General features: G+C 45.2%; 1 pseudogene across 1 annotated transcript; it reads left to right on the forward strand.

Annotated features, from left to right (window-relative positions):
* The first annotated feature begins 8,224 nt into the window (after positions 1-8,224).
* LOC309553098 (E3 ubiquitin-protein ligase TRIM39-like) lies at positions 8,225-16,209 on the forward strand (annotated as a pseudogene). The gene is made up of 2 exons: positions 8,225-9,158; positions 15,477-16,209. The product of its transcript is annotated as an E3 ubiquitin-protein ligase TRIM39-like (transcript).
* The last annotated feature ends 1,450 nt before the right edge of the window (positions 16,210-17,659 follow it).

The following is a 17,659-nucleotide window of genomic DNA, read 5'->3' on the forward strand; positions in this document are numbered from 1 at the left end:
GGCTAACAGAGGGGGAAATCAGGGAAAGGCTGGATAAACTCATCACAAACAAATCACCAGGCCCGGATGGCGTACATCCGAGAGTACTCAAGGAACTCAGTAAGGTTATATCCAGACCACTGTTCCTGATCTTTGCGGACAGTATTAGGACAGGAGATGTACCAGGGGAGTGGAGGAAAGCTAACGTGATTCCGATATTCAAAAAGGGTCAGAGGCATATACCGGGAAATTATAGGCCTGTCAGTCTGACATCAGTAGTATGTAAACTTCTGGAGGGGATGATAAGGGACTATATCGTAGAGTTTGCTAAGAACAACAGCATCATCAGTAGTAACCAGCACGGGTTTACAAATGGGCGTTCTTGTCAAACCAATCTCTTAACATTCTACGAGGAGGTGAGCTGTGAGCTAGATAGGGGCAGACCAGTGGATGTGGTGTACCTAGATTTTGCTAAGGCGTTTGATACAGTTCCCCATAAGCGCTTAATTTATAAAATAAGGTCTGCAGGTATCGAAAGCAGGGTTTGCTCTTGGATACGGAACTGGCTAAAAGGGCGTATCCAAAGGGTGGTAATAAACAGCACATACTCAGACTGGTCTGAGGTAGTAAGCGGGGTCCCCCAAGGCTCAGTCCTAGGACCAACCTTGTTCAATTTATTCATAAACAGCATTGAGGACGGGATCAGTAGTTCAATATCAGTTTTTGCAGATGACACAAAATTAGGCAGGACAATAACAGCACAGCATGAAGCAGATATCCTACAGAATGACCTGGACAAAATAACGGAGTGGGCAAAGACATGGCAAATGAGGTTTAACGTGGAGAAATGTAAGGTTTTACACTTGGGGACTAGAAACATAAAAGCACAATACACGTTAGGAGGGGAACCCTTGGGAGAATCAAAAATGGAGAAGGATCTGGGAGTCTTGGTTGATGATAGACTAGGCAACAGCATGCAATGTCAAGCGGCAGCTGCCAAGGCTAGCAGAATATTAGCATGCATAAAGAAAGGGATGTATTCCAGAGATAAAACTATAATCCTTCCACTTTATAAAACTCTGGTCCGACCTCATCTGGAGTATTCGGTCCAGTTCTGGTCACCAGTCCTCAGAAGGGATGTGTTGGAGCTGGAGAGAGTCCAGAGAAGGGCAACTAAACTAATTAGGGGATTGGAGGACCTTGATTATGAGGAGCGTCTGCAATCGCTTGATTTATTCTCCCTGGAGAAGAGACGCCTGAGGGGGGACATGATAGCAATTTTTAAATATCTAAATGGGGATCTAGGCTTAGAAAAAAAGCTGTTCAGTCGAAGGGATTGCATGAGAACTCGGGGGCATACAATGCGATTAGAGGAGAAGCGTTTTAACCTCAGGCAACGTGGGGGTTCTTTACTGTTAGGGCTACAAGATTGTGGAATTCTCTACCACATGAGGTGGTTTCTGCGGGTAGTATGGTGGCTTTCAAAAGACTCTTAGACGTACATCTCAAGGATCAGAACATTCAGGGGTATGCAAGATGATTACAGCCACACACATCTACACAGGTTGAACTGGATGGACTTTTGTCTTTATTCAACCTCACCAACTATGTAACACATATTCAAAAAGCCCTCTTCTTGCAGGCGCTGTTGGATTGCTACCTGCAACTGTTTCTCTGTGAGTGGAAATTCCTCTGCCAGCGCACGCACAAGCAGAATGCAGCATTTCTCGAAGCAAGGCCTGGAAGTGCTGCATTCTGACCGATAATGACGATAATGTTGTCCTCGTTCTCCTCCCCCCATCCACGGACAACACCAGGGATCCCAGAAAGTTTTAAAGCATGCTCTTCTTGCTCCTCCTCATCTGCCCCGGCACCATCCTCCTCTGACTCCTCTTCAGACTCCTGCTTTTGACTTGTCTCAGATGGAGTAGCACCCCCTGGGAATTCATCAACATTGCGACTTCCTAATCTTCCTGCTCCTCGATGGCTTGATCAATGACATGACGCAATGCACGCTCCAGAAAGAAGGTGTAAAGTACGATGCCACTGGCAGTGACTGACCAGTTCGGTGATCTCATCAAATGGCCGCAGAAGTCTGCATGCGTCGCGCATGAGCAGCCACTGGCGCAGTGAAAAAATCCAAGCTCCCCAGAACCTGTCCTGCCGCAGAGTTTGTACAGGTAGTCATTAAACTGAACGTTTCTGCTGGAGCAGCCTATCAAGCATATACAAGGTTGAGTTGCATCGCGTCGGGCAGTCACAAATAAGATGCCTGACGGGCAGGTTGTGTCACCGCTGAATGTCAGCAAGGCGAGCCATGGCTGTGTAACATCTTCTGAAATGGCCTGAGATTTTCCTGGCCTGCCACAAGCCATCCTGGACCCCAGGGTATTTTGCAACGAATAGCTGCACGACCAAGTTCAGGCATGTGTTTAATTTTTCCCTGTTTCAGCACGCTCAGCAGATTGGCACCCTTGTCGCACACCACTTTACCAAATGTCAAATTGAGCGGTGTCAGCCACTGATCTGCCTGTGAATGCAAAGCTGAAAGGAGTGCAGGGCCAGTGTGGCTCCTGGCTTCCAGGCACAACAGAAGCAGCACAGCATGGCCGAGGAGGAGAGGGAGGATGGAGTAGGAGGAGGAGAAGAAGAGGCAGGCCTGCATGCATTCCATGGTGCTAAAACCCAATCAATACGGGTGCCACGGGTTACATGCTTGACGGCCATCAGAAGGTTCACCCAGTGGGCAGTAAAAGTTATATACCTTCCCTGCCCGTTTTTGCTAGACCATGTGTCTGTGGTCAGATGTATCTTGGCAGTGACGCTGTGCGCCAGAGATACATCTACTTGCCGATGAACATGGCCATACAGCTCTGGAATGCCCTTCTGCAAGAAATATTTACTTCCTGGGACCTTCTATTGTGGTGTTCCAATGGCCACATATTTCCGAAAGGCCTCCGAGTCCACCAGTTGATATGGCAGTAGTTGGCGGGCTATCAGTTCCGATAAGCCAGCAGTCAACTTTGGAGCAAGAGGGTTATCCAGCGTCATCATTTTTTTTACGCTCCACATTAAGGCCACGGAAGCCTGCCTTTTTCCAGAACAACATGATGGAAGGTGGAGTGGAGGACAATTGTGAGGAGAGAGGAGAAGAGGCTGGACGGTGAGAGCCTGGAGTGTGGCTTTGTGGGTTCTGATGGTGTTGCTCCCACTGGACTTGGTTATGGGAGTCCAGGTGCCTTCTTAAGGAGGTCGTCCCTAGGTGAGGCTTACCGCGACTTATGTGTTGACTGAAAAGGCTGCAGATGGCAACACTATTGTCAGCAAAGGACACATTAAAAAAGCCCACACTGCGGAGCCATGTGCCGGCGTCCTGGGAGCGCCAGATGTTACTGTACATGGTTGATGGCTCGCTTCCGATACATTAGCAGACTTCTTTGTCCCTCTTGTGCAATGTAACTTCCGCCTGCTTCTCCTCCCTATCTGCTGGTCCATCTATCCCTCTGAATTCTCATCCTCTTCCTCTGTTGTGGGCACCCACGTGACGTCCATAGATACGTCATGATCGACGTCACCTTCCCCACCACTAACATTTGAGATCTCGGAGTAGGCAGCAACAGCGGGGACCAACCTCCTTGGGATGATCTGGGTACTGTCGTCAGACTGCTGAGTGGGGGCTGTTGCTACCTCCTCTTCCTGATCCGATGCCAAGAATGGCTGCGCATCGCAAATGTCTTGTGATGGATCGGAAAATAATTCCAGTGACTCAAGCGGAGGGCATATTGTGGTGTTGGTGTCTTTGGGGGTGCACACAGAGTGAAGAGGTTGCAGATAGAGAGGATGAGGAGGGTGCAAAAGAGGAAGGCTGAGTGAGCCACTCAACCAAGTCTGGTGCGTCCTTTGATTTAATCAAATGCACCTTCTGCAACTTCCCACTTTGGCTCCAGCCTGGTGCTCCTGTCCTTCCCCTACCTCCCCTGCGTAAGGGCCTGCCTCTTCCTCTGCCTGTCATTTTTTAAGTTACCCTGTGACAAAAGTCTCTAGAGAAGCATAGTATATGTGGAAGAAGGTATATAACACACCGCTTCAATCTGTGGTATTGGGGGGCCACAGGTTTATCACAGGTTTATCACACCAGTTCTACAAAAAATTGGCCAGTAACTGTTGTCACTATGTGTAGCATAGTTAACATAGCAAAAGAGGCCAAATTTTTGCAGTACCCAAATACACTGTTATAAAAGTATATTGTTAGATAACATCCGCTTCAATCTGTCGTTTAGGGGGGCCACTGGTCTATCACACCAGTTATAATACTTTTTTAAAGTGCTTTTGTCACTCTTTGTAGTTGTAGTATTGCTGCAGAAACGCTCACCACACCAGTCACAATGCTGCACAGTGCACAATACAAATCCACTATAATATGTTTTCTATATTAGAAAGTATATTATAAGTGTATTACACCCCTATATAGTGCACTGCACACCAAAAAATAGTACACCTATACCAAATACCAGTCCTTAAAAGGACTTTTGTGGTTCTATAACAGAGCGAACTGTGTCACTGACAATCTGTCCCTGCTGCACACAGCAAACCTCTCCCTACACTGACAAAAAGCAGAATGTGAAATAGCTGCCAGGTCAGGTCCATTTATAAGGTAGGGGGTATGTCCATGTGCTGAAATGTCTCAATTGGCTGTCCCGTTCCACCTGATGGATGTGTCATGGGTCAAAGTTCTCCCCAATGTAAACTAATATGGCCGACGCCAAGGCCATCCCTAATAGGGTATTCTCAACTGACCAATAGATACTTAATGACCTGATATTATGTAATCAAAGTTATCTCACCCTGCCTGACACACGTTCTCAAAGCACTGCTATCAATGAATCACTCATTGGTGCTGCACTGTCTGATATGATGTAATCAAAGATATATCACCCTGCCTGACACAGGTTCTGGCCCTCCCTACACTGCTCATGCAATGTCTCTGCAATGTTTGACAAACTCAAAAAAACTACTCTCTTCCTGCCTGAATCATGTGCCTGTCCCTGTCTCGTCACCGGCACAATGACACTACACGCTGCAGCTGCGCGAGCAGCCTTTATGTAGTGTGGGGGCGTGTACTTGGCCACTGAGCCATGATTGGCTAAAGGCAGACTGCCTTAGTTTGATTGGCCAAAGCACGCGCTTGCAGTGTATTATGGGAAACTCGAATTTCCCGTGAAGAAGCACATTTGTTCGTAATACGACGAACGAGCAATGTTCGAGTTGAACTTACCTTCGTCTCGAAATCTAAGCTCACCCCTATGCTGAAATAGCTCAGCTGACTCCTCCATGCCAATTGGTGGGGCAATGACAGGAGTATCTGTGGATGAGGAGGAAGAATATGGAGCTTTAGCAGATACTGATGACTTCAAGTGTTTCTGCTTATGGGAGACAGAGGAGGAGGAGGAGGATGATAAAGACTTGGTTAGACACTCCACCACCTTCTCTTCATCTCTGGGTGTATAACAGGCTTGCTGCTGGAAAAGAAAGGCCCATGTACCCTACATCTAGATGCTGCACCCCTGATGTGGTCTGTGTATATGAATGCTGGAAGAAAGGCATGCCATGCCACTCCACAATTAATTAAATAGATTTTTATCATTGTAAATGTACACAATCATGGGGCTTGTCTTATTCTGACATCAAAGGTTTATTAACCACTTGCTGACTGCCCGACGCCTTTTTACTGTGGCATGGCGGCTCGGCTGCATCAAGTCACGTAGTACTACCTGACTGGAGTGCATGTGGTTTCGGCGGCGCACGCACACCGGTGGAGCCGCGCTCCTGCTGTGTTTAGACACAGCGGGAGGCGGGCCATGGGAAGAACCGAGGCGATTGCCTCTGCCCTCCCGTGATCGTCCGGGTAACGGTGAGAAGATCCGCCGGCTTATGTAAACAAAGCAGGCAGATCTTCTGTGAAGACAGGCAGGGACAGATCAGCAGTGTCAGATTAAGCCCCGTACACATGTGCAGATTGTCGGCCGAAAAGATTCGGCCGACGACCGATCGGCCGATTTTCGGCTTGTTAGTATGATGCTTCCGACAGCCGACAGCGCACTTTCGGCCGAACAGAATCTGTCGTGCAAGCATTAACATTTTTGTATGCCGACACCAGAACGGCCGATTGTTAGCCAGTCAGTACAGAATTCGGCCGACAGACAACAGATTTGCAAGACTGGGCATGCTCAGAAAAGAAAAAAAGACAAGGAAAGTTAACCATCACATGACATCACTTCTGCAGTCGGCTGTTGTTGGCCGACAAAATTCGTGTGCAGTCTTTTGCACTTTTCAACAGACACGACAGCCCTGAACAAAAGACGGCCGATCGTTCGGCCGACGATCGGTACGTGTGTACGAGGCTTAAGCTGACACTGCGATCTCTGCGCCTGACACAGAACCCCCCCCCCCCCACACACACACACGTCAGTATGCACTTTAGGCATACATTTAACCCCTTGATCACCCATAGTGTTAACCCCTTCCCCGCCAGTGTCATTATTACATAGAAACATAGAAGCATATTTTTAGCACTGATTACTGTAGTAATGTCACTGGTCCCCCCAAAAGTGTCAAAAATGTCAGTCAGGGGTCCAATCCATCCGCTGCAATGTCGAAGTCCGGAAAAAAAAAAAAAAAAAAATCGCAGATCGCCACCATTACTAGTAAAAAAAAAAAAACAATAAAAATGACAAATCTTTCCCGTAGTTAGTAGACGCAATAACTTTTGCACAAACCAATCAAAATACGCTTTTTGCAATTTTTTTTTTTTTTTTTACCAAAAATATGTAGCAGAAAACAAATTGGCCGAAAATGTTGAAAAATTTTGATTTTTACATTTTTTTTGGGAATGTTGTACAGCAGAATGTGAAAAATATTGTTTTTTTTTTTTTTCAAAATTGTCGCTGTTTTTTTTTTATAGCACAAAAAATAAAAATCGCACAGGTGACCAAATACCACCAAAAGAAATCTCTGTTTGTGGGGAAAAAACAACGTAAATTTTGTCTGGGTACAGCGTTTTACAACCACGCAATTGTCCATTAAATTAATGCAGTGCTGAATCGCAAAATAGTCTGGTCATTAACCACTTAAGCCCCGGAGGATTTGGCTGCTAAACGACCAGAGGGCATTTTGCGATTCGGCACTGCGTGACTTTAACGGACAATTGCGCGGTCGTGCGACGCTGTACCGAAACGAATTTGGCGTCCTTTTTTTCCCACAAACAGAGCTTTCTTTTGGTGGTATTTGATCACCTGTGCGATTTTTTGATCACGCGCTATAAACAAAAAAAGAGCGTAAATTTTGCAAAAATAGCAATATTTTTCCCTTTTTTTTATATGAAATTCCCCCCAAAAAAAATGTAAAAATCAAAATTTTTTAATATTTTCGGCCAATTTGTTTTATGCTACCTATGTTTGGTAAAAAAAATCGCAAAAAGCGTATTTTGATTGGTTTGCGCAAAAGTTATTGCGTTTACTAACAAAGGGAAAGATTTTTGTCATTTTTGTTGTTTTTTTTTTTAACGCGTAATGGCGGCGATCTGCGATTTTTTTTGCGGTACTGCGACATTGCGGCGGACAGATCGGACCCTTGACTGACATTTTTGACACTTTTGGGGTTACCAGTGACATTTCTACAGTAATCAGTGCTATACATATGCACTGTTACTGTAAAAATGCACTGGTAGTGAAGGGGTTAACTTTATTTGAGAGGGAGGGGCTGTGTGTGTCCCTAGGGGCGTGATTCTAACTGTGATTGGCTGTGGCTTCAACTGTATGCAGAGTGATCAATGGATCTACATAGTAGATCCATGTGATCAGCTCTCATACAGAGAGGAGAATGACAGGCAGCTTGTTTACACAAGCTGCCTGACTATCTCCCTCTCCCCCGCCGATCGCAGAGTGGCCGGCGGCGATCGGGTCCGCCGGTCACGCGCGCGGGGGGGTCCGTGACCACGCGGGAGCGGGAGCGCGCCTCCGGCGGCGCGCGCTCGCTCCCTAAACCCTCACAGGCGAGCGACGTAGACCTACGTCACTTTGCCTGTGAGGGGCTGACCGCCCACGTAGATAGTCGTGCGGTGGTCGGCAAGTGGTTAAGAGGGCAAACCCTTCCGGTTCAGAAGTGGTTAACAAATCAACAGAGAGCTGAGCTCAGCCTCCAGTTCTAACCGGTTCAATTGTATTTTTAGCTGCAGACTTTCAGTTTCATTTCTCTTCTGCTGTCAGCGATGGCATCTGCAGATCTGAGAGCTGAGCTGGAATGTTCCGTCTGTCTGAACATTTATACAGATCCTGTAACCCTGAGATGTGGACACAACTTCTGCCGGGTCTGTATTGATGGTGTGCTGGATACACAGGAGGGGTCTGGAGGATATTCCTGTCCTGAATGCAGAGAGAAGTTTCCGGATCGTTCTGCACTGCAGACGAATACAACACTGCGTAACATAGCAGAGACTTTCCTGTCTGCTCAGCCAGGTCAGGAGAAAACTGGGGTCTTCTGTACTCACTGTGTGAACTCTCCTGTACCTGCTGTTAGATCCTGTCTACACTGTGAGGTTTCTCTGTGTGATAAACACCTGAGAGACCACAAAAAATCCCCAGAACACATCTTCTGTGACCCCACCTTGTCCATGGAGAGCAGGAAATGCTCCGTCCATAAGAAGATCCTGGAGTATTACTGCACTGAGGATGAGATTTGTATCTGTGTGTCCTGCAGTTTGGCTGGAGAACATCAGGGACACCAGGTGGAGATGCTGGATGAGGCTTCCGAGAAGAAGAAGGAAACAATGAGGAATGTTCTGCAGAAACTTCTGACAAAGAGAGAGGAGACGGAGGAAAGAGTCCAGAGTCTGGAGGAGCACAGGAGGAAAGTAGAAGAAGAAGCAGCTGGAGACATCGAGAGAGTCACTGCCCTGTTTAGAGATCTCAGGAGACGTCTGGAAGATCTGGAGAAGAGAGCCCTGAGGGAGATCTCCGGGCGGGCAGAGCGGATCTCCATCTCCATCCGGGATCTGGAAATAAAGAAGGAGGAGCTGTCCAGGAAGATGGTGGACATTGAGGAGTTGTGTAACATGACGGATCCACTGACTGTCTTACAGGAATCAGACACAGGTGACTTGTGTGATACTGAGGATGGAGATTGTGGGAGATGGGGAGGTATCAATTTTATTTGCCCTCCATTTTGTATGTTCCCACTCCATTTTCTATGTATCTTAGTTATACAAGCTTTGCAAATGTGTACGTGTTACAGTTATGGCAAGTTTCTGTTTGTGGTTTTTGATGAAATCATGTCAGGCGTTTCTAGCAATAAGCTATATGCCCTATATGGTATTAAGTGTACTCGCTTATTTCCCGAAATGACGCTTGGTTTCCTTAAACTGTTTAACCAATAAGAACGTAACAAGTATCCTATACTTATGCTATATGCCCTTACTCTTTACTATATAAACCACAACGAGCCTATAATAAACTGAGAGCTTGGTTTCACTATACATCTGTCTCCGTCTGTGTAACTTCCAGAAACCAGCCTCCCAGGCCTGCAAGACACAAAACGAGCAAAGAAGTTATAGATAGTCCGGGACTATCATCGGGACCAGGGGTTCCAGACACTAACAGCTGGGGGCTCGTATGCCGGGATATGAAAGTCATCCCTCGCGGACAACCACGCTCATTCGGTAAGTAGAAAAATCCTTTTCTATACAGCCGATTGTAGTGTGGCTCCGGGGCGGGACACTGACTAAAATCATATCAAAGTGAACCAAGGGGGTTGGTGTGTTCCGGGAACACACGCAACAGACCCATAATTGAAATATTTCAGGGAAATATTTTTAGTCTCAGGGAGACTTAAGAAGTGTTAGAGAAATTGCTCGTTTTGTGTCTGAAAAATCTTTAAGCTTTCCTTCTCTGTCGCATAGAAGTGTAAGATAATTTGTTTGTGTGGCCCAAAAGGTTTAGTTATAGTTATAGTTATAGTTATAGTTATAATTATATATGACTTGTAAAAAATTGCGCCTGCGGACTGTTAATATAACACACTGTTCCTGATAGCGACAGTCTCATTATTACTGTAAAAATTGACTGACCGATCGTAAGACAAATTAAGATAAATGTTTATTATGTGCATTGTTTGTTTGTCTATAATGGCAGGAAAACCTTCTTGATAGCCACTATACCTGGGAGTGAGTATCAGTCAAGACTCGGAAAAGTTTTTTTTTTTGGTTGTTCCAAGAGGGGACATTCAGAGTCAAAAAAAAAAAAAAAAAGTATAAGGTTTAATATACATACACCAAGTGGCTTTTCAGGAGGGTTTTTAACCATAAAAAGGGTCTAAGGACCCAGATACATTTAAGTGATTTTGTGAATGTGTAAATCTTAGAGACATGTTTTGTTAAGTGAGAGAATATTGGATTTTGTTTATGGTTTTGTGAAATTATACTGAAGGTTTAGGTCTGATGCTGGCCATACATGATACAATTTTCTTACAATTTTCAGTGCAGTTTTCTTGAAATTTACCTTCAACTATGTAGTACAAACGTTTGCCTAATTAAAGACAAGTAAATTACAGAAAAAAGAGTTCTGTCCGTCCGCATTCTCTTTCAGTAAATGTTTAGTTGTAATATCTTTAGAATGAGGAAGTATCAAACCAAACAAAACCCATCCCCCCTGATCGAGGCGAGATATGTCGCCTGGGTCTCTGGTGGATGCACATTTATTAACCCTTGGATAGATAACCAAGCAAGATGGTCAGAAAAAAATAGGGAGTTGTAATATAAAGTACATGGAAAAAGCGGGGAAAATTGGAGATGCTAATATAAGTGAAAGTTCTTTACCCACAGCAATTGCCTGTAGACCGGTAGACGGGTGAAACTGTTTGGTGGTTTTGGACTCTAGGGCTCCATTTCCACTTTTGCGACTTGTTGTGCGACTTGACACATGTCAAGTCGCATGATAGGTCAAAACCCATTATTTACAAATAGGACCGCTCAAACTGCTGCGACTTGAGTCGCAGCAACTTGAAAAAAGGTTTTTGCACTACTTTTGGGCGACTTCAGGGCAACTTGTCCCTCACAGAAGGAGGTCGCGCTGGGGTCCCCAGAAGTAGCTGCAAACAAATTGCACTACAGACTTGCGCTTGAAGTCGTGTGACTTTGTAGCCGCAATAGTGGAAACATAGCCTTAAAGCTGTGGTTAAGTGTCACTGCGGAGTAGCACAGTCTTAGGATTCAATAATTTGTCGGTAATTTAAAGTCACAGTACATGTTAATTATAAAACAGCACGTTTCTGATTGGGCTACTAAAACCATGGAAGGTTTTTAAAAAAAGCCATAACAGAGAGAGATGATCTGTCTAAAGAAAAACAGCCTGTCAGCGCACATTTCCAAGGGCCTTATCAGAAGAGGCAAAGCAAAGAGTAGGACATTTTCAACCTAGGCCCCCCTACAATGAAAATATTACCTTACAAATGCCCCTGACCACACCTGCACCCCACGGTTTCGTTTTCCAAGGCAGATGTCGTTTTCTTTGCAGCCATTATATTATCTCAAACAAGCAGAAAATGTTTGTGTGTCAGATTCATTTAAAACTAGTAAATTTCCTTCCGTGTGAGAGGAAGTAATGGTCACTTCTGCAATTGCAGCTAGCAGAAGTTTCTAAAAAAAAAAAAAAAAAAAAATAATAAAGTTTTTTTTGAAAATTGGCACTAAGCCAAAAAGTTTTTAGTTCTTTATCTGATCATAGCATGCAAGTGGTATCTGATATGCCATCTCTACTGACAGCCATACCATCCGATGTTACCCACTTTACAGTGATTGGTTTAAGTAGTGTGTTTTTTTTAAGTGTCCTATTGGACGAGGAGACACAGCCATCTTTGTTTCTTATTTTTCAGTCAAGGTAACTGACCTGGTGTAGAAATGCCTTAGGGATAAGTAGACAATTTGATTGTCCGCTCTATAGTTCTCCAGACCACGCAAGAGGGGATGGACACCTGCTCATGGGTCAGTCCCGCTACAATATGTATCTGACATATGTAGTCACTCTGTGGAGGCCAGTCAGAGCGAGTGAGTTTATTCAAGAAATGTACATGTATGTGGACACAAAGTGTCACAGGAATTATGACAATGGTGTCAGGAAACTGTTGTTCACCTTGGTTTTGTTCTCACAGAGAGTGATAGTAGAGTCACATAAGAGCTGCTGCTCTAGTGGGTCTTGCCAGCCCACAGTGGGTCTTGCCCACCCACAGGATCATTGCTTGTTATGGATCCAGACTGCTCCTATCTATAATAACATTTTGAGACAAACCACAGGTCCAGAAATGTCACCAGAAATGTTAAATGCGTTTATATATCTGAAAACTGCTATGGTTGTAGCGCCTGCACTGGGCCTCCCAAATCATGGAAAAATGTTTTGTGTTTATGCAAGGGACAATTGTAAGACCATGACAGGTGTACTTGCCCAGGAGTATGGTGGTAAACTTTGCCCTATAAGTTTTTATCCAAAGATGGTCGCAGTCCAGGCCTAAAGGCATGCCTGAAGTGACTCTGAACATAGCACATAGCATCTTGTGAGATGGTAATAGGAATGGCCACATCATTTGCCCTAGGTAGGCCCCAGTTTTAAATGGGCTACTGGTAATAAACGTTATGTTACACCACAACATGCTACAGAACAGGTTTTAAGGACTTGGGTGATGTTTTAGAAAAAGTTGAGAACGGCCTTTTTCTAAAAGAGGGGAGATCTTGTATCCCCGCAGCTAGCGCCCCACTGTTTATTGCCTAGTATTATGGAATAGGACACAGGGGGTGGGAAAGAACATATACAGTATTACTGGCAGTTTTTTTTATTTGCAAGCCCATCTAAATTCATGAAAGCATATGTTGCTAGATGCATCACCTGTATTAGGTACAAACAATCCAAACATATAAGGCCAAACATGAGCATCTCCAATACCCATCAACCCCATTCACACATCTACAAATATGTTTTCACATATAGGCCCAAAGCAGGGGAGAAATAAGAGTTCCTTTTAGTCAATAGTAGATGGGTTCAGCAGATGATATGGGCCAAGAACCGCATGACTGCCTAGAAACTATTGAAAGTGTCACTTCACCCCGTGCAGACATGATGAAAGAGCTCATCACCAACCTTCTTCAGGCTATGTTGTTACCCTCAGAGTTAGCTATCATTCACTTTAGGGCACATACCAGAGGTACTGATGACATCTCCAAGGGCAACGCACTAGCAGACAAAATAGCAAAAGCAGCCGCACAACAGTTACCTTTAGGAGCCCTAAAACAAATGCCTGTCCTAACCCCCATCCTCCCCGATGATGCCCAGTTGATCACAGATCTACAAGCCTCAGCCACTGCTGAGGAATTGGAGGACTGGGGTTATCCTGTCTTGCAAAAGAATCCTATAACAGGATTAATTTGCAAAGAGGGGAAACCATGTATACCCCGTAATAGTGCTCCTATTTGCATTGCCCAGAATTCAGGTACAGTGGAAAGGATAAATAGGACAATCAAAGACGAGTTGAGAAAAAGTAAATTGGAATTTTGAATCAAGTGGAACGAAAAAGTTGCTCGCACCTTTCTTTTCTTTTCACAGGTATCAACCCATCACTTGAGGGAAGGAGATGAAGTAGCATCACAAGACCAAGGCTGGATTTCGTTTTGGACCAAAAGACAAAGGTAGTCGCAGTGACCAGAATCGCTGTCCTTGTGGAGAACCAACAAGCCTGGATCCATGCTACTCGAGTGAAATTGGTAAAGGAGGCTCCACCCCCAGAAGCAAGTCCAGATCCAGACCCAAGAGAGGTACTAACGGGGGCGGACGGCCCTGACCTTGAACAGGAAGGTCCAGAAGCAAGAGAGGTACTAACGGGAGTGGACGACTCTGACCTCGAACAGGATAGTCAAGAAAAGGGGGTTTTTCAGAGGCAGGCGGCCCTGACCCTGTAGAAAAATGACATTCCCAATAGCACCAGATTCTGGAAAACTTTGGCTACTTATAGGACTCGTATCATTTTCAGTCTTCTCTGTAGTATGGGTTACCACTAACTGTATTTATCATCCAGAAGACCTGGTAGGGCTACAGGCCATTTGCGGAGCTTCCAACACCCCAACACAGAGTAATGCACATAACAGACAAAAGAGAGATGAAAGCTCAAAAAGTCTTACAGATAAAATGTCATTGTTGCAATTTAAATATGCATATGCCCAGAAGTCCGGATATGAAAAATGTTGGATATGTAGTAAACTCCATCCTAGCACAGCTAGAATCCCCCTAGTAGCGATACCTTTAAACTTCACCCCTTTTCTAAATGGTACACCTCCTGTTGTCCTCACCAATGTCACGAGAACACTACTCTAAAATTCTCGATGACATCCTAGATAAGAACTCAGGAGACATTACCAAATTAAATATAGAAGTGAGGGCAATTAAGAAACAACTTGAGCTCCATGACCTAGCCATAGAAAGTATGAGTGCTGCTCTTACTGGGTTATGTGAAGTTACGGAGGGTTATGAATGCTGCACATGGATACACAACACTTCTGTTGAGATCCCTGATTATTATGATATTATTGCACAACATAGGAAGGAAGTAGATAAGCTGCAACAGGAAGCCAGGAATATTGCTAAGACATGGAGTCCTTTTAGTAATGTAGAGTTTGGAGTCGGAGGAATATTTTCCTGGTTGAAAAATATTGCTATGACCGTTATCATGGTCCTGCTCTTTTTGCTTTTTCTATTTGCATGCTTCAAGCTGGTAATGTGTATTATTGCTAGAGCTTCCAGGCCAAAGGTGAAGAATATTTCAATGCTATCCCACCAAATTGCAGGCTGCAAGAGACCCCCAACTAACAGCCCTAATGAATATACTAAGTATGTCAAGAGTCACAAACAAAAGGGAAAGAGTAACCTTACTATCTAGGGAGTGACACAGGGTTTTTTTTCTGGGAAAATCAATTGGGAAGATTATTGATTTTAAGAGGGGATTGTGGGAGATGGGGAGGTATCAATTTTATTTGCCCTCCATTTTGTATGTTCCCACTCCATTTTCTATGTATCTTAGTTATACAAGCTTTGCAAATGTGTACGTGTTACAGTTATGGCAAGTTTCTGTTTGTGGTTTTTGATGAAATCATGTCAGGCGTTTCTAGCAATAAGCTATATGCCCTATATGGTATTAAGTGTACTCGCTTATTTCCCGAAATGACGCTTGGTTTCCTTAAACTGTTTAACCAATAAGAACGTAACAAGTATCCTATACTTATGCTATATGCCCTTACTCTTTACTATATAAACCACAACGAGCCTATAATAAACTGAGAGCTTGGTTTCACTATACATCTGTCTCCGTCTGTGTAACTTCCAGAAACCAGCCTCCCAGGCCTGCAAGACACAAAACGAGCAAAGAAGTTATAGATAGTCCGGGACTATCATCGGGACCAGGGGTTCCAGACACTAACAGAGATAATGAGGACAGAGAGAGACATGAGGAACTCCTCCATGATGGAGGGGGTCTGGGTGTGGCGGGGGTCTTACACACAGGTTTATCTGATATAATAAGAGAGGTAAATGTATACTTCTATATACAGGGAGCTGCAGACATATTACTGGATGGAAACACCGCTAATAATTATCTACAGATATCAGATGACAGGAAAACTGTATCCTGGTCAGATATAGACCAGAAACATCAGAGAGCTCCCAGTATTGGTCTCAGGTGATGAGCAGTCAGAGTTTCTCCTCAGGGAGACATTACTGGGTTGCGGATGTCGGGGGGTCAGAGATCTGGATGGTCGGGATGTGTTACCCCAGTATAAACAGGAGAAGGGGGCAGTCAGGGATGGGAAGGAGTAAGAAGTCCTGGGGATTGGGCAGGTATAATAATCAGTATTGGGCAATACATGACATTAGATGGAACCTCTTACCCACCAATCTCTCCAGTAACCGAGTCAGGATAGATCTGGATTATGAGGCCGGGCGAATCTCCGTTTATGATCTGTGTGACCCGATCCGACACCTCCACACCTTCACCACCACCTTCACTGAGCCCCTCCATGCTGGGTTATGGGTATACAGAGGTTGTATAAAGATATGTGGGGGGAGGGGGGAGATGTTAGAACTCCGCCCACAGTCTGGTGACATCACAGGGACTGGTGGTGGGATTGGTTCATTGATCAGCCGATGATTGGAGGAAGTGGTGACTCCTTGGAGAAGTATGAGGACTGCCATTGCAGGCCTCCTGAAAATGCTAATTCACTGGCTGTGTGTAATGTAAAAACATATAAAGTGATAGTAAAGCGAAAATAAAAATTACAGATATGATGGCGTCTGTCACTGACATGAACACCGCAGTCTTTGTTTTTCGGAGTCCCCCTGTAACTTCCTTCTTTTACCTGTTGGTTCTGCTGTTATTTCCCAACTTCCTATAACAGACCAATCTGTCCAGCAGAAGTGGCAGTTAGAGGGTTGGGACAAACCATTTACCACTGACAGGGGTGCTTACAATGATCAGCTTTTTATTCATTGATGGAAAACTTTTATCTCAAAAGGAGACACACATTTTGGTGTAACGGCTTATAAAGTGTTATCTGGAGTTCTCCTTTAATTTGTTAGTCACCCCCCTCTCCAGACAATGCTGCTATCCAAGGGGGTCTCTACTGCCCCTCCATAGAAAGAGGAGCCACCCTAAGACAGGAAGTGTGTTACTGGCAGGATCAACGGGAAAATTGGCATTGCATGTGACGACTTCCGGTGGAAAAAGTGCGGGATCACAGGCAGCGAGTGTGAGGAGACAGCGTGGGAGAGGATCAGAGGAAGCTGTGAACGCGGGATCAGAGGCTGAGGCTGCGGCTGCGTGTGTGTGTGTGTGTGAGAAGGCAGCGTGTGTGAGGGAGTGAGTGAGAGCTGTGCAGTGAGTGCGTTAGTACAGTAACCCCCTCCCCCCCCCCTTCTCAGAGTGAGTGGGAAAAACCGGACCAGAGAGAGAGCTCCCAAACCCCTCCCCCCCCCTCTCACACACAGACACACCGAGACAGAGAGAGAGCTCACCCCCCCCGACTAGCTAGCTGGCCGATAAGACCAGGAAGTGACAGAGGGGGGAGCAGAAGACAGACTGACTGAGGGAGGAAGGAGTGAGGCATCGCTGACAAGCACTGTAAGTGTCGGCTTACAGGGTCACCGGGACACACACTTGGTAAGTTAAGACTGTGGTGTAAGTAAAGACTGTCAGTGACAGTCTCCTCCTTTTTTTGGTTCAAAGACTGTGATTTGATTGTGACTTAAGACTGTGACTGAGGGTGTAGGGTAGTACTTGAGAGTCAGAGAGTATTGTATTGTGTAGCTGAGTATCAGTGGGTGCTGTGCGACTGTGCTGTGCGACTGACATGCTGTGCAACTGTGCTGTGCGACTGTGCTGTGCGACTGACATGCTGTGCGACTGTGCTGTGTGATTGACGTGCTGTGCGACTGACGTGCTGTGCGACTGTCTGTGCGACTGACGTGCTGTGCGACTGTCTGTGCGACTGACGTGCTCTGCGACTGACGTGCTCTGCGACCGTGAGTGTTAGTAAGTATTGGTGAGTAAACAGAGTACCAGAGGGTGAGAAAGCAGAGTTAGGAAGCTAGGAAACAGCCAC

The sequence above is a fragment of the Pelophylax lessonae genome (genome assembly GCF_965119305.1).
Source record: "Pelophylax lessonae genome assembly, chromosome: 4".
In the NCBI taxonomy this organism is placed as follows: domain Eukaryota; kingdom Metazoa; phylum Chordata; class Amphibia; order Anura; family Ranidae; genus Pelophylax; species Pelophylax lessonae.